The 26908-nt window shown below is 40.8% G+C and overlaps 1 protein-coding gene across 2 annotated transcripts in view; it reads left to right on the top strand.

Moving 5' to 3' along the window:
- Positions 1 to 12554: 12554 nt before the first annotated feature.
- Positions 12555 to 26908, top strand: part of CREB5 (cAMP responsive element binding protein 5) — a 536752-nt gene continuing 522398 nt past the window's right edge. For both annotated transcript variants that reach the window (XM_053553443.1, XM_053553437.1), the window contains exon 1: positions 12555 to 12617. The gene's annotated coding sequence lies outside the window, so the exon portion shown is untranslated. The remainder of the gene's footprint in view (positions 12618 to 26908) is intronic.

Genomic DNA, 26908 nt, shown 5'->3' with positions numbered 1-26908 from the left:
GGGATGTTTATAATAAAATATAAAACTAGTTGGTATGGCATATGTATCTAATTCTAGAATATATACTAATATATATCAGTGTCATTTAAAAATTGCAAATTAAACATATTTTTTCAAAAACTAGTAATATAATCTCTTGATGTCATAAATATGAAAGTAACATGTTATTTATACAGTCATGATGTCAGGAAGATATTATTTAAGTACTTAATGGGATCAGAGGCTTAGTGCACAGGAAATATATTTTTTTCTATATATTTCCTGTGTCTGTTTTACTTAGTTTAATCATTTTAATTGCAATTTCCTTTTATTTTTAAAACAAGACTGTAATTCTTGGCTGCTGTTATTTCTTTTTCATTTTGGCAAGTCAAGGAGTCTCAGGTAGCACTGTAAGGATGAAGGCATAGCTTCCTGTGTTCTTTGCCCCCTTCTTGGTCTGTATCTCTTTTTCCTTTGTTTCCCTTTTCCTTCTCCTTCTCCTTATGCTCTGAATTATTTAGTCTTTATTAATTTCACTAGGCTTTGAGTATAAAAAGAGGGCAAAAAAAAATACTGGGTCCCTTTTTATAAATACAGATTGTTTTATACTACATTCTAAATGCCCTGATGATATATACATATTTTCCTGAGGAGTTCTTTTTTGTTGTTGTTGTTGATGACAATGCCTTGGATTGGAGATAAATTATTTGTAGAAAACTGATTTCTCAAGAAAAAATTATTTTAAGACAGCAGTGTAAGAAGTTGAAAATAGAAAAGAAATCCAACATGTGGACTGGAAAGAAAAAGAAAAAGTCCAAAGCTCTGGTTTCGGTCCCATATGTGTGCATGTGTGACATCCATCAGTGGGATTAGCAGTGCCTGGTGGCTGATTTACAGAGTGGGATTCCTCTCCAAGAAGGCAGGCTTTCTTCCTTTGACAAGAGAATGAGTGATGGCAGCTGTATTTCAAAAGGATCTGTCTGGGGAAACCAAACTTGGGATAGGGTGGGGTTGACATGAAAAGGTAAGGAGACATGAGGACTCCATCTGTCTGGCTGGAGCCCACCTCTGGAGTAGACAGTAGCTCCATCTCTTCCAGATTGTAGGGCATTGAGGATTTGCACACAGGCCACACAGCTACCTCTTGGTCAGTTTACTTGGACTGGTGAATCACTGGCATCTTTTAAGAGTGAAGTCTTATATGAGATATCAAATAGATAAAAGCCTGTCTTATAAACAAAACTGAAATTCGTGGTTTCTACAGAGAATCTTACAAATGGAGGACTAGACCACAGATGTAGGAGATTTTAACAGTATTCACTCTTGTAAACCATAACAATGGCAGCTAACATGATTACTGTGAACTACTGAAGGTCTATCTCACACATCTTATTTAATCATGACAACCTTGTGAAGCCAGTATCATCACCTCTTCCATTCTAGAGATGAGTAAACTGAGGTACACATATAGAGAGAGGTATTGACTTTTGCCTCTATAGCTAGTAAGAAGAGAACCTTGGATTCTTTATTCCTCATCATCTTTTTGTTATATATAAAATTTACCATTTTAACCATTTTAAGTATACAATCCAATGACACCAAGTACATTCATAATGTTATTATGCCCATCAGCACTCTCAATTTCCGGAATATTTTCTTCATCTCAAACAGAAACCCTGTTCTCTGGTTTGGGCGTGGTGGCCCATACCTGTAATCCCAGCACTCTGGAAGGCCAAGGCTGGTGGATTGCTTAAGCTCAGGAGTTGGAGACCAGCCTTAACAAGATTGAGGCCTCATCTGTACTAAAAGTAGAACCCCCCCCCAAAAGAAAAAAAAGCTAGCTGGGTGTAGTGCCACACACCTGTAGTCCAAGCTATTTGGGAGGCTGAGGCAAGAGGATTACTCAAGGCCCAAGAGTGTGAGGTTTCTGTGAGTGATGATGCCACAGCACTCTACCCAGGGAAACAGAGTGAGACTCTCTCTCAAAAAACCAAACCAAACCAAAACCAAAAAAACCCAACCCTGCATCCATTAGACAATAACTCCCTCTTTGCCCCACTCCTTGGAATTGGGATTTGAAATGATGAAACTCAGGGTTAAACCCCTAAGTTTAAGCATCAGGCTCTACTACTTCCAATGGTCCCACCATTTTCTCTTTTATTGTGCGTTTGAATTAGTCCCAGGTTTTAGTGTGTGCTTTTAGTGTCAGGCTTTGTGAGCAGAGCCCTGGTTGGTGAAGAAATAGTAGCCATAGATTATTTCCAGAATAAAGGAGGCTTTGTGGCAAAGCTGAAAGTCTGGGTGCGAGTCAGCCTTAGCATTGCTAACTTGGTGATGCTTCTTGCCTGTGGTAGTTCTAACGGTGTGAGGCTGACTATTCGATTTTTTAAAAAAAAGAGCCATTTCTACCCCATATCAATGGAATCATCATGGACTTCTGGGTTAAAAATCAATCAGTTTTGTGTACTGATATTTTCATTAGCTAAGAGAGAGGATATATAAAATAGTAAATGGCACTCTGGATTTGTCAGGGTTTTTCTAAACTTTACTGTATGCCTAAATATTGACAAGTTTTCTCTTGAAATTAAAATGAGATCGTGCAACTGTATTATTTGGTAATATCAGACAACTAATATTTTTTCTTCCTATTGTTCTATTTACATACCTAACACCACATTATCATTGTGTGGTTGCTAAACTCAGAGCATGGGAAGAACTGAAGGGACCAGACAAGATAGAACAGAGCTCAGATATAAGGGTAAGGAAGGCCTGCGAATCATGACCCCAAGTCTTGACATGAGAAAAAGCTGACTCTGTCAAAATTGAAAGGTCCTATTTGGCAAAAGATATCATAGCATAGACAAAAGTTAAGAGTCAAAAGACAAATGGAAAAAAATCTACAAAATAAATGATAGGAAAATGGCTTAATATGTTAAATTAGAAAGAGCTCTTACAAATTAAGCAAAAGCGAAGCATCTGGAGAGGAGATGCAGATGGATGATAAACACGAAAAGATGCTCAAGGTAATTAGTATTCAATGAAGTGCAAATAAAAGCAAAAACTATTAACTTTTTCCTTATTTTTGTTACATATTAAAAATCTGGTAATTACCCTATTGACAAAGTTGCGGGTTCAGGGGGCACTTCCACTGGAGGTGGGACATCAACTGGTACTGCCATTCTGGAAGGCTGTGAAGGAATATGCAACAAAATTTAAAAGATGCATAGTCTGTGACTCCAGTCCTATCATTTCTATGAAAAGTAGTCACATGTGTATGTGCAACTGCATAAACAATTGTCCATTGTAGCACTGATTATAACAGCAAAAAATTGGAAACTACATGAATATTCATTAATAGTGAATCAATTAACTAAACCCAAACAATGGAATCTTATATAACCACAAAAAAGGATGATATCACAGTATAGTAGTCCCACGGACAGATGTCTGTGATACATTGTAAAATAGAAAAAGACAGGTCGATAGCAGAATATGCAGTTTGACCACATTCTTGCAATTTATATGTGTGATGTCATTTCTGGAAGGATATTCATCCAACTGTTAATAGTGTTTATATGTGGATAGCATTATGGGGACAAGTTTACTTTCTATTTTACACACTTCTCTGTTACTTGAGGTTTCTATAAGCACCAATTGTTTTTATAATCTGCAGAAACAATAAAAACATTTTCATTAGAAAAATGAAAGAGAGGCTATAAAGGGGCCTCTTTGTCTATAGAGAGGAAGTGCAAGCTTTTGTATTTCTCAAATCTTAATTTAAATTTTTTCACATTTGCATAGCACCCCCCAGATGTGGGTTCATAAAAGGAAAAGAGTGAGTGATTATTGCCTTAAAAATGCCAGGGTTGCAGCCGTCTGATGATGCTTCAATCGCCTTCTCATTTGTACTCCTATGGCAAATTCAGTGTCTGGAGTATCCTTCCAGTCCTCGTGTCCACAATCTCTGCCTTCTCTGCCTTTGCTTATCTGTCTTCTCCATGGGGCCAAGGCAGTCAAAGCCAAGACCAGCAGCTCACTCCTGTAATAAGTGCTCAGGCTGGGCTGCTGGCTCTCTAGACCACAGTTCCTCCAGCACACATGGAGCTATGATATGCCTGGGGCACCTATAACGACCAGGATCTTGCTCTTAGAGCCCTCTGATATTCATCAAACAGGGCTACTATTCCCCTTCAGAATACAGGTATCAAGCCTGGGAAGGAATATAACTTACCAAACTCATGATCACAGAGAGGCATAGCATTTTTCAACCTTTGTATGTACTTTGTGAGTGGGTTGCTTAATAAAATAAATAACGTGGTGCAGGAGGATGAAAGGAGAGATGAAGTGGCTTGAAATAAAGACCACAGTAGAACGTGATGAACAATGGGGATTCTTCAGTCAGAACTAGGTTTCAAAACCCAGCTGCCTTACTTATTGGCTGTGTGAACTTGGTCAAATTGCTTAGCCTCTCTGAGCTTTGCTTCTCCCATCAATAGAACAGGAATAATAATACCTTTCACCCACAGTTTTTAGGATTAAACATGATAAAATATATAATAGGCTTCATCCAGAGTTGGTGCTCACAAATAATGGTATTCTTTCCTTTCCCCTAGACTTCGACATAGCATTAAATAGCCACAGCAGTCCTGAAAATAGATGGTTTTGCTAAGCAGCACAGCATCTCAGTGTACTGTTTGTACTGCAGTCTCTTTACATGTCAAGTAAGGGCACTGTTATAAAAGCTACAGACAGAATATTTTAAAACCAAGCTTGGGAAAGACAGTGGGGGTGGAAAAGCTTTATATTTTCTGACTCCCTCAGTGGGCAATATTCACAATTCAAATGAGATTCAGAGTGAGTAAATTCCCAGGTTTTAAATATTCCATTATCATGTAAGAATGAGGAGGAATTGCAGATCAATTAGGTTTAAAAGCTACTGAAATTCTCGAGAATTATTTCAATATGTTACTCCTAAATGCCCCTAAAGAGAGGCGAATAACCTCCCATGTCAGCAGTACATGAGTTAAACATGTGGTTAACGATGATATAAAAGGAGGTGGTATGTGGAATATCAGTTCATGTGAGATGGCGTTCAATATTAATTTATGGGATATCAATAATGCTTTAGTTTAAATGAACCTTCCCCACATATAAAACACTCCTAATTATTGTTAAACCGTTACTTTCCACTTACCATTGATCTTAAGGAAATGACTAAAATATTTGGAGAGTGCTGACACAGCACTATTATTCTGGGTCATTATTCAGAGCAGGTGTCAATCTCTTCCACTTAATCCCAAAGCATGACAAAAAAATAAAAGCTTAAGTAGTTTTTCCTTTAATCAAGTCTCTTTTTCAAAAAGGAAAAAAAAAAAAGAAAGAAACATATTGAGATAAGTGTAACTTTAATAGGCATGCTAACATTGTTATAGTCTTTGGGATAGGTGAAGCTTTTGATTTTCAACCAGGTTCAAGAGAAAACGTTAAATTTTATAGGTTGGTGAATATAATAATTCTCAACAGGAATAGGCCAAGCCATCAGCAACCAATGGGGTTCCAGATGAACCCCCCCAAGTTTGAATCAGGTGACTTGGCTGTCCCTCATTAAACAACATTTTGACTTTGACATTCATTTCCCCTGCTAATGCAAAGGGATGGAATTTTTGAGTTATACCTGTTAGGATTTCAAAGCATGATTCCAGAAACCCTAAACCATACCAGAGTTAATAATTATACCACCACTGGTTTAAAAATACATTTGTATGTCAAGACTAGAACTGTAAATTGGGATGGCTTCAATTAAAACATAAGTCTGTATAAAATTGCTCTGTTGCCTACAAACTCAGTGCATATTTATTAATCTAAAGGTACTATTGACTTCAAATACAAGTAGCTTATACTAAGACCTTCAGTCTGCGAACTGGATATATTCCTCTGGTCTAAACCATAGAACTTTAATATTACATCTTACATGTAACTAATTGTTACATAAAATTATGTACTGATCACATTCTAAACAACAGGCACAGTGCTAAGTATCAAATTATTCTATTAAATTCTCTCCTAAACCTTATAAAGCATAATAGTATGTAACATGTTTTTCAGTAAATACTATATTCCAAGCATTGTTTTAAGCAGTTTACATGTATTAACTTGCTGAGTCCTTGCAATATCCTGAGAGGTAAGTGCTGATATTATCTCCATTTCAGAGATGAAATATCTAAAGTTCAGAAAGGTGAAAAAACTGGCCACTGTCACATATCTAGGAAGAAACCAACTGAGGATGTCAAATCTATTGCTTTGCTGTCAGCCTGGTGAGCTTGGAACTGGGAGCACTGTGGACTGCGACAGTCATATGTCTGTGTGCAGGGCCCTGACACGTGACTGTCCAACCCAGTGCTAACCAAAAATATAGAGCCTCTTGTTATAAAGGCCAGGAAAAAGTACCACTAAGATATTAAATACTCACGTAGAAAGTTTTTTCTTCTCTTCTAGAGTCAATCTCTTGACTTGTGATGGTGTGTTTTACGTGCTATTTAACGTCATTTTAGGTAACAAAAATTTAAAATATTACCATATTTGTATTAATTTAACTGTTCACCTTTATATGTTAGTTTTCAATGTAAATACACATGGAAGACCAGTTAACTTGTGTGTGAATTGCTCAAATCACACAATCTGTACTTTACAGCTGGTGTGTATTTTGTTCTTAAGTGTGGATTTGCTGCACAATACAAGTGCAGCTGACTTTACTTCTTGATATGCATACATTTTCTAACTCTGTTCTCTGCAGAAAGGAAAGACAGAAAGGGAAAAGAACTCTAGGCTGCCCTATCTTTCTCTTTCTATGTCATCATTTTCAGTGTATGTGCTTGCCTAAGATAGGGCCTAACCACAGTATTCATCTCACGGCACACTTGAACCTGTAGTTAGACTTCTGTGGCACATTTAAATTATGTTGATTAAAAAAAGAGTAAAAAATATATACTTACTGTGCTTTGAATTTCTTTCAAAAATAATTTATTTTATGATCTTTAAAAATTTTCACAGCACATCTAAGCTCCTCCCACAGCACACTGGTTAAAAATCACTGCCTTAATGTGACCGAGTCTTTGATTGTTTGCGTTTCTTAGAATGCCATTGCCTTTTTCCTGTGTTCAGGAATGTTTTGGGTAGAAAGGAAAGCATAGATTCTCAGGGCTGTGAGCCCATCCCCACACCCTCAGCCCACTCAGTCAAAGATGTGACTAGATCTGAGTCTTGCTGAATTTTCATGCATCCCAGTTCCACCAGCATTCTGTGCCCACAAAGCATCATCACAAGTGCTAAGTGGAAACATGAAGGCGATATATTTGTAAACAAACAAACAAACAAAATGTGAGGGCAAGGAATGGCAGACACGCATCCCACATGAGTTCCCTCTACCATGCACAGGCTCCACGTCCTCTCAGGCTTCATTTACAAAGCACAAGTTCAAAGATAAAATTATTAAGAAATTTGAGATGGCAACAGCAGAGCCTTAAAACAAGTAGAAGACCTTTGTGAGCATGAGGCCTGTGTGACCAGACTGTCACAGGCCATGAAACAGACCCTGTCTGGAGGAGCTCTTTGTTAAGCAGACACAGAGTGTCAATGAAGGCTGGTGGCTTTCCCCACTCACTGCCTGTCCCTGGCTTATTTTCAGCTTTCCTAGTTCTTGCATCCTCTAATACACCTAGGCACTAGAATTGGAACCAATGACATGGAATCTTCTCTTGGCTCAGCCATGCTCGAGCCGTGCAATCGTAGGCAAGTTACTTGCCTTCTCTAAGATTTGATTTCCTCGTGCAAAATGAAAATGGTTCCAGCTGTCTCAGAGAGTTGTGAGGATTAATTGAGAAAATACACAGAAAGCCCTTAGCTCACAGCTTGGCACAGAGTAAATGCTTGGTAAATGTTAGCTAACCATGGTGCAGTTTTGACTGTCTTTGGGTACATTTTGCAGTTCCACTTATTTGGAAATTTTTATCCTTACAAACAGATAATGAAGAAACCTGGTGCAGATCCAACTTAGAAAGGACAGAAACTTCCCAGTGGGGCCAGAGCTAGAGGTTTAATCACAGAGTGGGCTTCAGTGGCACCCCATGCCTATGAGCTCAGTTAAGAAAAGACACAAATGAAAAAATAAATGGGAAAGGGACACTCTGAGTGACATGTTCAGGAGGCAGCAGCAGCAGCCTTCTCTAGGGGCACGTGCGTCTTTATGGGAAACTGCTAGAGTGTTGGTCTTAAGCCTATGAACCTTGGGTCATATTTTTAAGTGTTGCAGGCTGACCCATTTCCAGTTCTTTCACCAGCTTCCTCCTGGGTGATTGCCCACTTCTGAATTCCCTAAGCTGGAGTCACTCGAACTGTGCATGGAGAGTGTTCCAGATGCTTGCACCAAAATCACAGACACAGAATGCTGGACCCAAACCCAAACATTAGAGCTGAAATCCCTGGGTAAGACTGACCCAAGAAACTGCCTTTAACAAGTTGCCCAGGTGCTTTTTGCTTACTCTCCTACATTCGAGAAACTTCTATGGGAGCCTAAGAGCTAGGAAGAAGGGCACTTCTTTCATGTGTTTAATCCTTAGCACCAGGCAGCTCAGCTAATGTTTGTTGAATGTCAGGGGAGTGACTGAATCCAAAGCACAAGACCAAGGTTTCCTTTCCATCTGAGGCCCCTTGGGGTGGTTTTATTCAGGCCTGATATTCAGTGGATATGCACTAATAAGGCCATCCATTTGTTAAAATAATTAAAATTTCCATAGGTGTTAGGGAATACCCAGTGCTTCCCCACTGGCCCAGCTCCCCAGGCTGCTCCCTTGCACTGCCTCATGATCCAGCAACTAAAAGGTTAACCTGTGGTTTAGCGGGGGGTGGGGGGGTGGGTCTCATCTATTCTCATTGGTTAGTGATACCAGTCATCCCCATGCCCCCCAATAGGTCCAACCTCCCTAGTACTACTAATGATATGTCAAGGGCTGGCTTGTTACCTGCCTGTGCCCCCTACATTGTGGAGAGGGGTGGGGTGAGACTGGGGAAGACTTTGGGTGGGTGGGTAAACCCCAGCCAGTTTAGCTTGGTTCTGTTATAAGGGCCCCTGACTCCACATGGCTGGCAGGCCATATGGCTGGAGACCTGGTAGGTGAGATGACATTCCTGGTGGTCCTGGCTCCCCAGCAGGCAAAAGCCCCAGGCCATGGCTACCACTAGCTGAGGTTCTCCGAGAGATGCCCTTGCATGGAAGCTCCTGGAAACTGAAGCCTACAGGAAACATTGGCTCTGAAAAATCCCAGAAGAGACTGGGTGAGCACAGGGTAGGCAGGAATATGAGTTCACAAACATGAGGCCTTTGCTGGCACATAGCAGAGGTAGTGTAGGAGTGTGGGACTAGGGGAATTATGGAGTAAAATGTTCCTTTTTCATTTGTTTGGTTAAGCTTACTAAAATCACTGAATGCTCACCTATCACAGCATTAGCCATAATATTTTACTAAAAAAAAAGAGGGTGAGTGCTTATGTAGTACTTGCCTTGTGCCAAACAGTTTTTAACTTGAGTAATATAATTCTTAACCTGAATTACTATAATAATCACTACCATCCCCATTATATAGATGAGGAAACTGAGACTCAGAGGTTAACACTCAAGTAGCAGAGCCAAAATTTGAATTCAGGCAGACTGTACCTGGAGTCCACACCTTACAAATACATGTACTACCTCTCTTATTCAATTTACATTTAGAAAAGTCTTTTGTGAGCATGAGATTTAGTTAGTAACAGATCTGGGGATATAAAAATCTCTGTCTATAATAAAATAGCTAGAAGCAACTTGAATGAAATTGCTATGGGTGTAGCAGAAACTGAGATTAGCACCATGAATGATATGCTAATGTTAAAATAAATTGTCTACTTACGGAGAATTCAAGTAACCCAATGATTACCAAGTTATTGGGAAGTCATTGGAAAAGTCTGATGTGTGTTCCTATGTCAAGTCATGGTTCAGACGGGGGTATTGTTGGTTACAGTATGTCAAACAGAAGATCAGCAATAATTTTGAGAGACTGAAAAATGATTTGGCAGTATTAGAAACTGATGAACTAGTTGTATTAAAACTCACATATATGTTTCTATTTAGAGAATACTGGAACTTAAATGTTTACTTATCACTTCCATTTGATTTCTTTAGTCCACATCTATCTGCTGGGGGAAAAGATAAGCTCTTACACTGAGGTCTGATGTACTGAGTTATATCCCCCCTTTTTTTGCCTTTAGTTTTTCTCCTTAACTCGTTCACCATTCTTTGAGGGAGAAGGAAGTAAATACCTGCTGTAGGTAGAAAAGGCTACACAGATAATCAAGTTGGAATGTGGGCAAGGAAAATGCTTCCTGTGTAGACTACTGCTTTCCTTCCAGTCAGGTAACTGGGCTGTCATATTTATTTTTTTATTTTTTTTAATTTATTTTTATTGTTAAATCAAAGCTGTGTACATTAGTGCAATCAAGGGGTACAATGTGCGGGTTTCATATACAATCTGAAATATTCTCATCAAACTGTTCAAGGTAAACTTCATGGCATTTTCTTAGTTACTGTATGTAGGTGTTTGTATTCTGCATTTAGTAAGTTTTGCCCGTACCCATTCTAAGATGCACCGTAGGTGTGACCCCACCCATTGCCCTCCCTCCACCAAAACCTCCCCCCTCCCTTCCCCTTCCTTGGCCCTTTCCCCATAGTCTTGTGCTATAGTTGGGTTAGTGCTATAGTTAGCCTTCATGAGAAAGCTGTAATTTAGCTTCATAGTAGAGCTGAGTACATTGGATACTTTTTCTTCCACTCCTGAGATACTTTGCTAAGAAGAATATGTTCCAGCTCCATCCATGTAAACATGAAAGAGGTAACTGTCATATTTAAAGTTTTGCTGATTAACATTCAGGTTAGGACTAGAGCCCTTCCTTTGCAGTTCCTTCCAAAGATATGTGGAAAAGAACAAGTAGAAAAAACCTCAGTGATGAGTTCCGAATAAGGATGTGAGGTTTCAAGGAACACTAAAGGGGAGGGAACATTTAAACATTTCATAACAGAAAGAAAATACAAAGTCTTTCCATTGAGTATGTCAAAACCAGCTCCAAAGTATGTGACAATCCAGGCAAAGCATTACAATTTCTAGCCAGTCCAGTCATGATTCACTGGCAAACTGCACTGTCACGGTTGTGATGAGTGGAGATGAGAATTAATATATAAATGTCAGATGTTACATAATTGTCAGGAATGATTATTATTTGTTAATGGGAGCCAAACGGTTCCTAAGCAAAGCCCCAACTCCCAGCCAATATGTTCTTAGTAGAGGTTCTAACTACCAATAATCTACAAGAAGGGAATGCAGTAATTCTATCATGGAGCCCAGCTGGGATTTGGGGTTGAAAACAGAGGCTGGGTTTTCTCAGCGTCACCACTTCTTCCTCAGGTGATCTCGGCCCTGCCCTCTAACCTTCTGGAGTCTGCCTTAGCACACTTGTTAAATGGGCTAATTAAAACACTGGTCTTACTTCTCCTTATTGTACCTGGCTTCTTGTCGTGGTTGTTGCTGCAAAGGTAACAGTGGCTTCTAGAATGGGGTAGAATTGAGCCTTCGCCTTCTCTTTGAATGCTACTTACTGGGAGAACTTCTGAAAGGAAACTCAGTTGGGGGCTGGTATTAGCGATGGTGACCAGCTGATGCTGAAGACGCCAGGCCCCTTCCCGCGTCAGATCAGGCGCCCGGATCTGGCATGCTGGCCTTGGCTCTGCTGCTTCCCAGCCGGTAAGCTGGGGCAGTGACCGGAGGAGGCTCTGAAATGATAGCCAAGGGCCCTTTCGGCTCTGACGCTGAGTCTAAATCAGGCTCGTCACTTGGTTGGAGCTGTGACTCACCTTTCTCCCTCCAGCTTCTCAGGCCCTTGCACCGGGTGAGGGCTGTGTATTTCACGTGAGCGTGCACCATAAGGAAGTTCTTTCCCTGGAGGTGAGGAGAGGTGGGGGCGGTGAAGAAGGGGTGACAAGTGAGTGCTCAGAGAAACCAGGATGCAGGGAACACTGTAATGAGGTCACGGCGTCGCACGCAAAAAAGGAGCTGGACACCTTCTGCTGGGGGGAGGGAAGAGCGTCTCGCTTTTCCGTTTGCAGAAAGTCTCTTCCTACACCCCTCAGTATCTCCTTCCCCGCCTCTCCCACCCCCCCCAACCCCACACCTTCCTCCACGGTCCTGTCGGAAACCCTCAGGATTGTTTCCAAGCTGACTCACACCGCTAATGTCAGGGAACGGTGTCACACGGCGCTGGGCTCTGCAAGCTGTTGCTTGCGCGGTCGCCACCGCCGCGGCCCGGCGGGTGCACCGGGGTCCGCTCTTGGGGCGGGGCGGGGGCGGGGCGGGAGCGGGGCCCGCCTCCTTGTCACGCCAGCACCGCCCCTCCCTGCATCCCTCCCCCGCGGACCGCAATGATTTAGAAGTTCAGGAATCCCACGTGACGTCACCGGGGGGGTGATGTAATGCACTCTAAATAGAATGTATTGTAATCTTTGCTCAGTCCAACGTGGTCCCTTCACCCGGTCTCGGCTCTTGCCTTCTCCACACTTGTTTGGTAAGTTCCTAAAAATACGGCTTGGCCACTTCTGGGGCTTTTGCATTTAGCCACTTTGTTGCACTTGCCGCGGGAACCATCTCGGGAGCGTACTTGTTTGCAGGGGTTGGTTCTCGGCCGCAGCCAGGAGGTTTCTTGGTCCAGCGGGCAGGTCACAGGGCAAGGAGTAGGGAAGATGCGCTGCATTAGTTTTGGAGGGTGATCTGTGTTCGTAAACATTTTGGCGGACCAGAGAGAAGTTCGGCCCCAACTGCTGGCTGAAGGCGGAATTCTGCTGCGTCCCGAGGCCACCCCAGAGAGCCCATGCCGTGTCAGTCCCGGAGCGTGTCGGCGGCCGCCGCGCCGAGCGACTGGGGGACGCGACGGTGGGGCGAGCGCCGTGTCCGCGGGCGTGCGTGGGAGCGCGCGTGAGCTTCCCCGGCGCGGGGAACCGTTATGAATGGGGGTGTGTGTTTGCCTCCAGAGACTGGCAAAGTGCGGAGCCCTCCAGAAGTGCGGTGGAGCGGCAGCGGCCACGGAGACGGAGAGACGGGAACTCTCCCTTTCCCCGCGTCCCCAGCTTCCAGCGATGCGGCGGAACCCGCGGAGAAAGTTTGCAAACTCGCAGGGAGCGCAGCGTGGACGCGGGGTCACCTGAGGGCTCGCCCTGTCCGCGTCGCCGAGCCTGCTGGGGCCACCTCTCCCGCCGGGCTGCCCGCTGCGGCTGGTGGGCACGCGCGCCCGGGGACCGAAGTCGCCTCGGAGGGCACTTGGCTTTCGCTCCGGGCGCTTCAGGCTCGAGAGTCGCGAGCTCCGTCCGCTCGCGTTCGCTCCTGCCGCGGTTCCTTTCTCCCTGGCATCACGACCTCTTCCCCGCCGCTGCCCCGAATGACAGCTGCTGCTTGAGCTGTAGCGGCACCCAGTCAGTCCCCGGGACCCGGCGGCGGAGTCTTCCTCCGCAGCATATTCTTCACAGAACCAATTAAACTTTTCACCAAGTTCTTAGAGGGGCAGGACGCAAAGGAGCCAGGGAGATGTTTCTCCCAGCGGCGGCATCTCGCTTTTTCTTTGCCATCGATTTATTGACAAGGGGTGTCTTGTAGATAAAGCATTCCTCGTCCACATCCCTCCCCCAACTTTCCCTGAATGCCTGGTAACCCCACCTGATGCTTGTTCAAGGGCAGGAACTGGAGCGGGCTGCTTGTGTATTTCCTTGTCAGAGTTTGCAGAGTGTGTCTGATTTTTATTTTTCCCTCCTTCTCTGACGTGTATCAAGGAATAAAGGCTGGATACAGGTCCATTACGTCATTCTGCAGGCCAGTAAGGGTTTGATTAACGGCTTCAGACACTCGAGGGTTCAGTAGCTTAGAACGCTGACAAGGCAACTCTGCGTCCCTCCACCCCACACGCGCGCAGTCGCTGGTGCCCTGGCCGGTGTAGCCCTCTACTCGCCCGCCCGCACCGTTATCACTCTGTCCCCGCCTCCGCTTTTTACAGCCCTCCCTGGGGCGAACGCTGTCTCTGGGGTGTGAGTAAGAGCTTCTGGGGTCTGGGGGGGACCTCGGTACCTGATCAGTACACAATCTGCCCTTTTCTATTATTTAAGAAAGGCATCAGCAAGCTCTCTTGTCTGGGACGAAAATGCTAAGCCCTGATGGAAAAGGCATCTCAGGAAATGTTTAGCAGCCTTACTTCAAAACTGTTTCCCCTCGGTGGTGACTTAGGAAAGCAATATCCCCACTGCAAACAAGTCCTTAACTTTACATAGTGCCTGCCTGGCATCCTGTTTGAAGCTGACAAGGGAAACCTAAGAAGTGGGGTTGCTGAATAAATCAAGTTTAGCCAAAAGCATCAAGGTCAAACGTTTATTTCCAAAGTGAGGGAATGTGGAGAACCATACAGTAAATGGGTGCGTGTGTGTTTTTTTCTATAGCTCTTCACCTAAGTTTCTGTGTTTAAAAAGGGAGTTAAATACACAAATCATTGAATTAACTCAGAATCTTAGTATCTGGCAGTTGAAGTAAAAACCCTGTGTATGACTTATTCAAGGGATCAAATTAAAAACTTTATTTTTTGGAGGGTGCAGTAGAAATTAAACAAAAATTTTATTAACTGAGTTTTGAATGCAGGGGTACAGGGGATTTGAGTGCTCTTTGATTTGGAGTTGGGGAAAAATAAAGGTAAATTTATATTCAAAGTATGTGGGAATTTCTTGAAGAACACGTGTTTTGTTATAATCAGATATTTCTTCAAAGCAAGAGCCATGCTGTAGGGTAGGCATTTGTGAAACTTCGTCTGAGGTCTAATTGACATCCTCGTCTCACATTTGTGGCAGTATTTATTATTTATTCAAATCTAGAGATGCAATGGTATAACCTCCACATGATCCATGTGCATCAACAATGTTGAACTTCTTGTTGCTTGTGATGCATAGACCCTAAGGAAAAAATGGCCTAGTCACGGGCACTGGAGACTGTGATTAATGATCAGTGATTTAGTGATCAGTGATTAGTGGTTTTATTCAAACTGTTACCTCTGACCAGAAGCACACATCAGAGGATTAACAGGCTCTTTAGATAAATGCTCATTAGTGGAAGGGGAAAAGCAAAGATAATAGGCATGCACCCAGGGACAACTTTCGAAGAAAATCATTCCCGTCTTCAGAATAATAAGCTCTATTAACAGAAAGCCCTTTTAATTTAAAACTTGCTTTTATCTTGTAAATCAAAGTTAGATGTAAAAGTTTGTAGTGCCATTATAACCTAAATTTTCCCATATCCACTAGATGTGGATTATCTCAGTAGCGATATTTTTTTTTTATTTAAATAAACAATTGGACCTTTGGAGCAGCTGAGCCCCTGACAAGTTCTTAAGTCCCAGGGTATGAAAGTGTGCCCCCTTCCAGGATGGAGATTGCAGCTTGCTAACTAGATGGCGCACTGTTCTTCGGTGTTCTGTGCTGCATGGAGCAGGCGTTCAAACTGAGGATGTAGCTGCTTACGAGATGTTCTTCAACACAACGAAGTTGATTCTGTGCAGGGTTGGAGGCTAGACAGTTCTACAAATTTTTAGTCACATTTTCCATGTCAGTTAAATCTGGGGAGTTTGAGGCTACTGGAAAAATTAGTTTCATTACCAAAAGAGACTGAGAGAACGAAGGAGGGAAGGAGAAAGAAGAGAATCCAGGAGGTACCTCTGGGTTGTAGAAGGAATTGTGAAATTCCAGACCTGTTCTTTTTTACTAAGAGCTAGTTTCACCATCTTCTGATCTGAAATACTGAGGCAAATACGCAAAGGTTTATTTTCTTCCTAATCTTGCTGGTGAAAAAGAAGTTACTGGAAAGAAAGGAAGAAAAAACTTGATTTGGTGACTGCAGGAAGCAACACGTTGCTGCTTCTATTCTACAGATAATGGTAAGATGATGTTTATTATGTCCATTAAGCAGGGAGAGAATTTTTAAGCTCAGTTAAATGACACCACTTTTGTATTTTCATAGATAGAATTCAGAAATGGAATTCTGGTTTGCACAGAAGTTTAATGTTGCCTAGGACTTGTTGAGTTTTATGTGGAAGGGTGCGTGTGTGTCTGTGTGAGTAAGACCATTATTTCTGGGGTGAAATATGCACATGGGCATATGAAATGCAGTGGGGAAGCTATGGAACAGGTTAAGTAACGAGTCAGGTAAGCATTCCTCTTTCCATGAGCTTTCATGAATCACTTCAATAAGTATCAAAGTTTCAATAAGAAAGGAGTTTTTTAAAAAAGAACCTAAAAATTAAAAACAAAACATAGCAACTATTTTCCCACATTCAAACCTAGTTGTGTATTCCCCTGAAGAAGTATGTTGTTGGTTGAAAATCAGCTAATACTTATACTTTTAAAATTTAAAAAGAAAACAGTGAAAGAACTCGCTTGTGTGTCCATGTAAATTTTTCTCATTTTCCTTTGCTAGAAGCATTTTATATAGATGTGTTATTTTAAAATCCTTACTGATTCATATCAATTTTTATATTTCAACTTTACTCAGTGTAAATATGTTTGCTCAATTGATATTATATCCAAGTCAACTGTTTTGAATGTACATTGTGGATATCCATAAATTGTATGTCAATTGGAAGTCAGTGGTGACTTTACATAGATTATACTTGAGTGGTAGTTAGAACATTTCCACAAAAAAGTGGAAACCGTGCCTTTATTTATATATTTATGTTAGGGTGCAGCTTTTATTTGACTAGGTGGTTAAACAAATGGTAGTTTGTCAGACTTTTCCTGTGTGGCTTTTCAATTATAGTAAGTTCAACTATTTGTCTGTTTCCCACACCTGCACATTCAAAACCAATCAATCAGGGAGTTTCCATGGCTATTTGTATGCATGTCAGGTTCTCACTCTCCTTATTTCTCACTATCATTTACTTCTTAGTATCCTGTAGTGTTTCCTTAGTACTGGAGTTCACTTCTGATTAAGCTGAAAATTATTTTGTAGGGGTATGATGTTCATGGAACCCTAAGATGTAAACTTCATATTTATAATTCTTTTTCTTCTGTCTGTGTTGTTAGATTAAACATGAGATTGGAATGGACACATTATTTTTGTCATCTTTTCTTTTTTTCTTCTTCAAAGCAATGCCGTTAGTAACAAAATTAATGTGATCATGGCTGGTGTTTTCCCATCAATATGCATCTTTTGCCTCTTACAAATTGGATTTCTATAGTAATTTAAGGTCTTTTTTAGAGGCAGCTTTCTTGGATGAAGATGGAAAAATGATCTCAGTCAATTCATTATCTTGTCCAGTTTGACTACCAGCTGTATTATGGGAATCAACCAATACTTTTATAAATTAGTGTTTAAAAATTTAGCTCGATGACTATTTCTCTGAATTCTATTTAAGAAAATAATGCAATTGAGATAAGGTAATAAATGGGGGGACAGTAGCCTCCAATATTTAAGTTAAGAAAGAGGCACTTTCAGAAATGCTAAACAGACTTAAAGACACAGGAGAATCTGTTTGTGAACTAAATAAGTTATCTGGTATATTTTGTGGCAATGGTTTAAATAGGAAGCCTGGCACTTTAAAAATGACATCATGTTTAATGTTTTCACTGAAAAGTTTTGTTTTCACATTTTGTAATTAGGAAAAAAAATGGGCAATTAGTGTTTTTTGAGCATCCATTAGTATTCCATTGTTGGGAATCACAAATCATGGATTTAACATGAGAAAATCAGAGAGAGAAAAAGAGAGAGAAGCTTTTAGAAATTTCCAGGTAGTGATAACACTCTTCTTTCAGAGACAAGAGAACAAGTTTTGAAGCTCTTATTGAGGACTCTAGAACTTTGAAAGTTAAACATGAAGTTTTGGGTAAATTTCTGAATATGTAAGATGTTACATTGCTATGTCAATATTTTTAATAAGTTGACTCTATTGCCCTCCCCTTTTTCTTGAGAAATAAATCAAAATCAATCTATCATTTAAAAAATACATATTTCAGTTGCTTTCTTCTATTTCCTTGAGGTTCACTTTTCTCATCTCTACCCTAATGAGGGTAGTAGAGATTAATGAGGATTGAAAACTACCATGTTGGCATTTGTTGTGAACTGATCTTAGAGGGAGTCCTTTTTGGCCTAGAGATTCTGATGGTGAGACAGCTTTATGCAGATGTTGGAGCTAGGGAGAGAAAATTATACAACTTCTGTTCTTGATAGACTGACCAACTTCTTCATTTTATAGAGGAGAGCCCAAGGTCTGGTGGTGTCCCCTGCCTCACCCAAGTCCCAGAGATAAAGAATGCCAAACCAGGCTGAGCCAGGCTGCCATCAATGCCCTTGTCATGAATGGAGTAAACCCTTGGCTTTCGATACTTTACTTTCTTTTTGACTCTTGACTGCTGGCCTTTCAAAGACAATTTTTCATCAGCTCTTCTTCTTCCTTTTTTTTTTTTTCCCAGACAGAGTCTCACTATGTCACCCTCAGTAGAGTGCTGTGGTGTCACAGCTCATAGCAACCTCAAACTCCTGGGCCTAAGCAATTCTTTTGTCTCAGCCTCCCAAGTAGCTGGGACTACAGGCACCTGCCACAAGGCCCAGTTATTTTTTGGTTGCAGTTGTCATTATTGTTTTGCAGGCCTAGGCTGGGTTTAAACCTGCCAGCCTGAATGTACGTGGCCAGCACCCTACTCACTGAGCTATGGGCACTGAGCCTTTCATCAGCTCTTTTTGAATGAATGTTGTGACCAAATAAACTGTAGTTTCTCTTCTATTTATTCTTATTTAATGTCTGCAATGTTAATTTTTCTAATACAGGCCTCCTTAATTGATTTTAACTTAAATAATTCTTCTTCATCATCATCATTATGGTTAGGCATGCCTTGTAACACTACACCATCCAGATTCCATGTGAGAGTAAAAACCAGGCAAACTGAAAATGTTCTAAAATGTTCTCAGAACAAGGTAGTGACACTTGTTACTTCCTGTATTTCCTTTGTTATGTTTGAGGAAGGGATCCAAAAAATTATTTCAAGTTGAAATAAATAATCTTTCTTTTTTTTTTTTTTTTGTGTTTTTTTTTTTGGCCGGGGCTGGGTTTGAACCCGCCACCTCCGGCATATGGGACTGGCACCCTACTCCTTTAGCCACAGGCGCCACCCTAAATAATCTTTCTTTTTGCTGAATAGAGCGACAAGTGCTGTGCTCATTCTAGCAGATATACTTTTGCCCGTGATGGGTCTGTAATATATTATCTTTCCAGGTTGTTGTATATGATGGTGTTTGGAGTTGGTAAGGAATGAGTTGAGTCTGAAAGTATGGTCTTTGAGATTTGACTGGCAAAACTTGACTAATAGCTAATAAAAACCATGCATGCAACACAGAAGGCTCCAGAGCACCAGACATTTGATTTAAGACTATATTTAGGCTATGCCATATTTAGGATGAGGAACAAGAATATCTCATAGAAATCTCTCACGCATCTACTGTATGTGTTGTTTGGCCTGACCCATGTTTCCTTTCCAGCTCTTTGCATAAAGGTTTTGTATCATTTACTCTCTCATTATCCTGAGGCACTCCTGTGTTGCAGGCTTGATTTCTTAAATGCTAACACCTTTCAGCCAGTTTTATGCAATTCTCTCTCAGTTGGCTTCCCAAGGGGGAAAAACACATGCCACCACCACAACAAAAATCTTTGTTTTGTTTGAAGTGGCTGATTATTAGATGAAATACATTTAATTTCCACTTGTAGATCTGGGTAGGACCATTTCACTTTATCAAAACGAGATTTTCTTCTTCAAGTAAATTTGGCTTTTGAATGGCCAGGTATTAATCCATCCATTAGAGGGAAGAAGACATTATGAATAAAGTCCATTTCCACCTGGGCACCTCATTATGACGCAGTGCACCATCATGAAGAGCCTGATTGGCCTCCCTGCAATGACAATGTTGTCTGGAAAAACATTGACTCCTGGGAAGAAAAACAGTATTATAAGCTCAAGTTTCTAAAATCTGAGCAGGGAATGATGCTGTGTTGAAGATGCTGTCAGAATGCTGAAGGCCTCCAGAGTCATTTTCTAAACTACAACATGGCAAATGTTCTCTTCATTCATTCTCTATACTTCCCTTAATGTTAGCGTTCCCTCAGTTTATTTTTTAATATCCATCCCAGCTACTCTGATTTCATGAATGACCCTACAATAACAAATCACAACAGAGAGGGGATATTTTCCATTAGGAAAATAGATTTTTTTAATATCAAATCTTGGAAAAAACAATCAGTGAGACTATGAGAGAGAGAAGGTTTGAAATCCAACTGAGGGCATAACAGGCTCTGCTACTGGTTCTGCAGAGCAGAATCTCTGCAAAGTGTGGTTTACGGCAACAGGAAACACGTAAGACTGGATGCGTAAGAGGGAATTCATCCCCAAAGAGCTGCCATTATGCTTTTCTGCCTTAATTTCTTTATTTGTAATAAAAGAGTGTCCAATAGTGGGAGCCATATATATAATTTTCAATGTTCTAGTAGTCATATTAAAAAGGTGAAAAGAAACAGATGGAGTTAATTTTAATAATACAGTTTATTTAACCCGATGTATCCAAAATGTTATCTTTTCAACATATAATCAACCTAAAATGTTAATGAGATATTTTACATTCTTTTTTCCTCTCTCCTCCCTTCTCCCCTCCCCTCTTTCTTCTCCCCTCTCTCTCCTCCCCTGCCCTCCCCTTCTCTTCTTGTACTGAATCTTTAAAATCCAGTGTCTGTTTTACAACTACAACACATCTGAATTTGGACTAGTGACAGGTCAAGTGATCAAAACCCATGTGTGGCCAGTAACTATGGTATCAGACAATGCAAGTTTGTATCAGTGGTTCTTAATCCCAGCAGTCCAACAGAACCACCTGTGGAGCTTGGAAAACATACTGATATTCCTCTACCCCGAGATTCTAATTTAACTGGTTTGGATGAAGGCCTGGGCCTGTGTATGTTTTAAAAGTTTTGCAAGTATTTGTACTGTGTAGCAAAGGTTGAAGTGTAGTTCTAATTGATCTCTAAGGAATCTTCTCCTCTGATATTCTATGATGCTATTTAAGGAAAGGGATTGCAGTAAGTGTTCATTCAGAGTTCAAGGCCAGCCAGCGTTGTTTATAGGCATGCTGTATCCTACGAAACAGATTTAAGAAAATGTAACTAACAGAAATTAAAAATTCAGAGAATGGATAATTTAGAAAATATTTTTTGCACCACACATGAACTCTATTTTGTCTAGATTTCAAATATGGTTGTTTTAAATGTTCTTCTTCCCTAGAAATCTTAATTTAGGATTTGATTTATATGCAGCCTCGTAGAAATCCTCTGTTTTGGAAAATCCTCCACATTTTAGGTATAGTATTTTGTCAGCTTACATTTTTGCCTTAGATATTACTTGCCTTTTGTTGTTTGGGGAGGGAAATCTTATTCCATGTGAGACACCTGGGTCCCCTTGAATTTCTTCCCACTAAGCTTGAAACATGCTTTGCGTCATTGCCTGAACCAAACTTGCTCATGTCAAGATATTAGTTATAATCCTCTACACTGAAGGTGTTTGTTCTATTTTGTCACCTTGTGAAATAATGGAAGGATCTATATTTCTCAGTGCACACCAGAATGTTTTAATTTTTTTTACAACATATCAGTCTGTTCATTCACTAAAGGTTGCAAAGAACTGTAAAATAAAAACAATAATAATTTCAGAACTCGTCACACATCTATTTGCATTGTCAACAAACTGCATTGCCTTTGGCGAGGAGGAAAGACCTTGGTATGGGTGCCTTGTGACTTTATGCTGCAGAGAGCCTCCACATTCCCGAATTCATGAGTCATTTCACCCTGACCCTCTCTCTTTATCCCCCTGCAGAGCCATCTATTACCAAACACATGTCTGTATGGCCACGTGCTTTTAAAACATGACTTTAAAACAGTTTTAGATACAAAATTAATGACATGTTTTTCTACATTTTGTGGTGATAATATTTGTGTTTTCTGTAATGTGATTCATTGGGAGAATTTTGGCCTCTGTTTACTAACACATAGCTATCATTTGCATATCACAGATGGGGAAAACAAGGGATTGACAAGGCTAGGCATCTTGCTCATCGATTAGATGGGTGGTCAGTACGAGAAAAGAACTCATTTATTAGTGCCATATAATCTAAATATAAGCAATACTCTGGGTGGCTTCCAGGTGGGGCTTTTCCAATTATTTGTACTATTGCATTTGTCTTTGGATTTATAAATGACCTTCTTTCCAATGCTTTGTTTGCACTAAATGGTTTCCTTGCTAACAGCTCTTGCTCCCCCTGCTTCAGGCTACGTATATCTGGATTGATCAACAAATACATAAAGGCATAATAACTTCTTAACATGGGATGTACTTTGGAAGTTGGAAGGAGACATCTGTTGCAAACCTGTATTTTTGGTAGTTTCAGGCTACTTTCAGGCTACTTTGTGATTGCCTGTGAAGAGGACTGTGTGGAGAGATAAGGGGATGAAGGATGTAAATTGCTGGTCTGTGTGGGAGATTGGAGGTAAAAGTTTTTAGGTATTCATTGGCTGAGAAAGGTCCAGTCTAGCCCTAGTTCTTGTACTGTCTTTAATAAAACACGTTAGCATTTGCTGTGCCAAATGCACTGCCTTCACACTTGGTCTGGAGACATCTGCTTTCGAGTGGCTTTGTTTTCTTCCAATAATGATGATAGGTTGGACCTGGGCTTTTGCAGTTTCTATCTGCAATTATTTTGGATTATTTTCTAAGTATTACATATGCTGTAATTACACTTATATTTATTATATAAATAAATATATCTATAAACAAAAACCTGGGCCAATGAGGACCAGAATGTTACTACAAACATTACTTGCAAACACGCCCGTGGATAAATTGTTACTTCTTTGGGGCAGGTATCTATTGTAACATTGATTCAGAGATATATACTGTTGATTAAAAGATATTGTTAGATTTAAGAACATCTGAAGCCATATTTAAGACACTTTTTCTAATGAGGCCTGTCTAAGCACACATTGTTTACAATTTAGTCTTCCAGTTTCACAAAGCCAGATGACTAACAACCGCCATTCTTAGGGCTGTGCTGTGTTAACGTCATCAGCGATGAGGGTGTACAGTGTTTTGGCACTAAGAAGCAGCATGTAATTTGAAATTGTGCTTTTTGCTAAATACCCATGCTAATCTCCAAACCATTCAAAACATTAAAAAAGCAAAACAAAGCAGTGATGTCTGCCTATTGGATGAAGGAAGGTTTGGCAAAGTACAATTTTTTTTTTCATGTGCTTCAGAGCACTTACAAAAGTCAGGGAGAATGATGCGTAATTACTTGACATACTCTTTGGAAGGGACATTCTTAAGCCAGATAGGTTAACTCTAACACAAGATTTGTTTATGTTTTGTCCAAACATTTTTTTTCTTGTAAAGCACAAACACTTTTGTATCTGTGAAAGGAAAGCTGTAAGAGTAAATTTTGCAGATTCTTTATCTTTATTTGACATTTATCCAATATTTTAGGAGATCTACCTAGGCAATATTATATTCTTTTGCATAGTTTTAGTTATTTAATACTTGCTTTAGAAATAGAGGATTCCGGAAAACGGTGCACAACAGTGTGAATATACTTAACACCTCTGAACTGTACACTTAGAAATGGTTAAGGTGGTAAATTTTTTGATATGTGTATTTTATCACAATTATAAAAAAGGGGAATAAGGTTTGCTTGTACCCGTTCCTCAGATGGGGAAATAGAATGCACAGACTTTTGTTCCAAGTTAGTTGCAGTGGTTTTAGTGTCAAAATGGGAAGATTGAAAATCTAAAGAGGACTTTTGCACTTTGGCTAGTGAAGAGGGGTGACAGTGTGTGTGTGTATGTGATGTGATTCTACACAGAGAGAACCCAGAGTAGCCAAGACTAGGCACGTAGCACTAAATGCCTCTTTTTCTGGGGATTGACTTGGATCTAGGTAAGCCTTTTATGTATAAAGTTGTACCTTTTAATTTGAAAACACAACTGTTGGGCCTTATTTGAGCTTTTCTTTTTGGATTTAGTTGATTGCCTTTCTCAGCACGGGGATATACTCAAGTGAGACCAATGAAAAAAGTCAGTAAAGTGAAGTGAAGTGAAGTAACCTTTACTAGCAGTCTCATAAAGCAGCCTCTCCTAGTTTAAGCAGGAGAATATAAACCCATGCTTCACAGTGACACTGACCAATGAGAAGTTATCTAGTGCAGAACAGCCTGGGAGTTGAAAGATCTGGCAGCAGATCATAGGTGGAGGAAATTAGAGATATTTGACTTGGACAGGAAGAGGTTCAGGCTTGTGCATATTATCAAGGAGGATTCTCTAGACAAGAAGTGTAGTATTTCCTCGTGTCTTCTCTATGCTTCAGGGAAAAGTAGTGAAAAATGGAGGAAGAGGGTTTGCTGTGTAAAGGGATCGAGTTTGCTATACTTGCTATTTTGGCTTTAAAAGGGAAGAATTTTGAAACAAGTGACCTATACATCAGTGAGATAGACCACCTTAGAAATTAGTGACCTCCTTGGGCAGGATGTGTCAGAACTATTATAAGAAGAGTTTCTAGAAGCAGTGAGAAGGGCTGGACCAGTTGCTCCTGGTTATTTTTCTTTTTTAGGTTATGAACCTTTTAAACAATTGAATGAAAACTGGAAGCGAATTTTCAGAAAAATGACATGCAGGGAAATATTCATGAGAAGGCCATGGACTCCAGAATGAAAATTCTTGGCTTGGCGCCTATAGTGCAGTGGTTATGGCACTGGCCACATACAACCGAAGCTAGCACATTTGAATCCAGCCCAGGACTGCTAAACAACAATGACAACTATAACAGAAAATAGCCGGGCGTTATGGTGGGCACCTGTAACTCCCAGCTACTTGGGAGGCTGAGGCAAGAGAATCGCTTAAGCCCAAGAGTGTGAGGTAGCTGTGACACTACGGCACTCTACTGAGGGCGACAACTTGAGACTCTGTCTCAAAAAAAAGAAAATTCTTGGGGCTCAGTCATTCTTGAGATCCTTACTAATGCTGTAGTTATACAAACACGTAACCTGAAATTGCCATGGTTAAATATGAATTCAACCTATGTGTGTGAATATGTTATATGTATTAAGCTAAAAAAGAAAACTGAGTTAATGAACTTATGCTGGTCTGTGTACTCAGGAATGGCCTTTAACATTATTTGGATCCTCATGTGTGTTTCTCTGTGAAGGTTATTGCCTGTTTGCTCAATAGTCTATACTCAGACAACCACTGATTAATAACACTTCACATTTTTAGGATTTTCAAAGTAATTTCATATAAACTATCTTATTAAGGCAATATAACAACACAGTGAAATAAATATGTAGGGCAGATATTATTCTTCCCATTTGATGAATGAAGAAACCAAAAATCACAGGGCTCAGGTGGTATGTGGAGTGCCAGCTAAAGTAAGTGTGGCACGTGCACTAGAATTCAGGTGTCCTTTCCTGCTTCCTTCCATTTCTCCCGCTCCTTTTTATCCTTCATCTCTGCCTCTGTGCTAGCCATACATACTTAAGGAATCAAGTGTGTTTTGGTTACTAAGAAATAGCAATGACCATAAATAGACCAAGAAGCTCTCTTTCATTCAAAACATTAGAGCCTCACTTGAACCAGAGTTCCCTTTCTCCCTCCTCCCTCACTTCCTTTGTTAACTATTTACTGAACATCAACTATGTGCCAGGTAGTAGAGAGACATGATCAAAATCAGTGTCCATCTTCTCACGGAGAAACTTATTTGTGAGCAGGGACAAGGCATAAGTCACGGACATTCAGTATTTCAGGGGAGGATGAGAAGGTGAAAGTCCAGAGGCAAAATACCCAGCTGGGAGCTATTGTGGTTGTTCAGGCAAGAGGTGATGGGGCCTTGGGCTGCAATGGTACCAGATGCAGAAGCCATGGAAGAGGTAAGATCAGTACCACTGGCAGACTGATTAACTAGAAGATGAGGGAAAGGGAGAGGAAGTTACTTATTCTAGGGAAGAGGTAGTCAGGACAAGCTAGACCCCATGACAAAGTCTGGGTTATTCTTTGTGGTGATGGAGGAGAAGAGGGATTCTGGTCCAGTGCCCCATGGACTTGTGTCTGCATCCGCAGAAGAGAACTGTGAACAAAAACTCACACTCAAAGAGTGGCTACAAGTGACAGCTGCAATGCGTTCACAGGGTCACATGGCAGAACAGTTTTGGTCACTTCTGTGAGAACAGCCCCCGCAGGGAGAAATCCTCCTCTCCTTGCTTCCAAGGCAACTGCAGCTCTGGCCTTCAAAGGGGTACAAGCAATGGCCAGGTGTATTAATTTCCTGAGGCTGCTATAACTAAGTAGCATGAACTGGGTGACTTATACAACAGAAATTTATTCTTACAGTTCTGGAGGCTAAAAGTCAGAAATCAAGGCATTGGCAGGATTGGTTGCTTCTGACGGCTGTGAGGGCGACCCATCTCAGGCTGCTGTGCTTGGCTTGCAGATGGCCATGTCTTCACACAGTCTCTCTCTGCGTGTCTGTCTCCAAGTCCTTCTTTTTATAAGGATGCCAGTCATGTTAGATTAGAGCCCACCCTAATTACTTCATTTTCACTGAAGACCTCTATCAATACCTTATCTTCAAATAAAGCCATATTCTGAGGTGCTGGAGGTTAGGACACCAGCATATCTCTTTTGTGGATGTCACAGTTCAACCTGTAACAGCATGTGTGCCCAGCAGGAAGGCAGCGCCCAGAACATGTAGTAGTGGGACCCTATGA

The sequence above is a fragment of the Nycticebus coucang genome, chromosome 11 (assembly GCF_027406575.1).
Source record: "Nycticebus coucang isolate mNycCou1 chromosome 11, mNycCou1.pri, whole genome shotgun sequence".
Classification (NCBI taxonomy): Eukaryota; Metazoa; Chordata; class Mammalia; order Primates; family Lorisidae; genus Nycticebus; species Nycticebus coucang.
The sequence above is the reverse complement of the archived record's forward strand: the minus strand, read 5'-3'. Positions and strand labels throughout refer to the sequence as shown.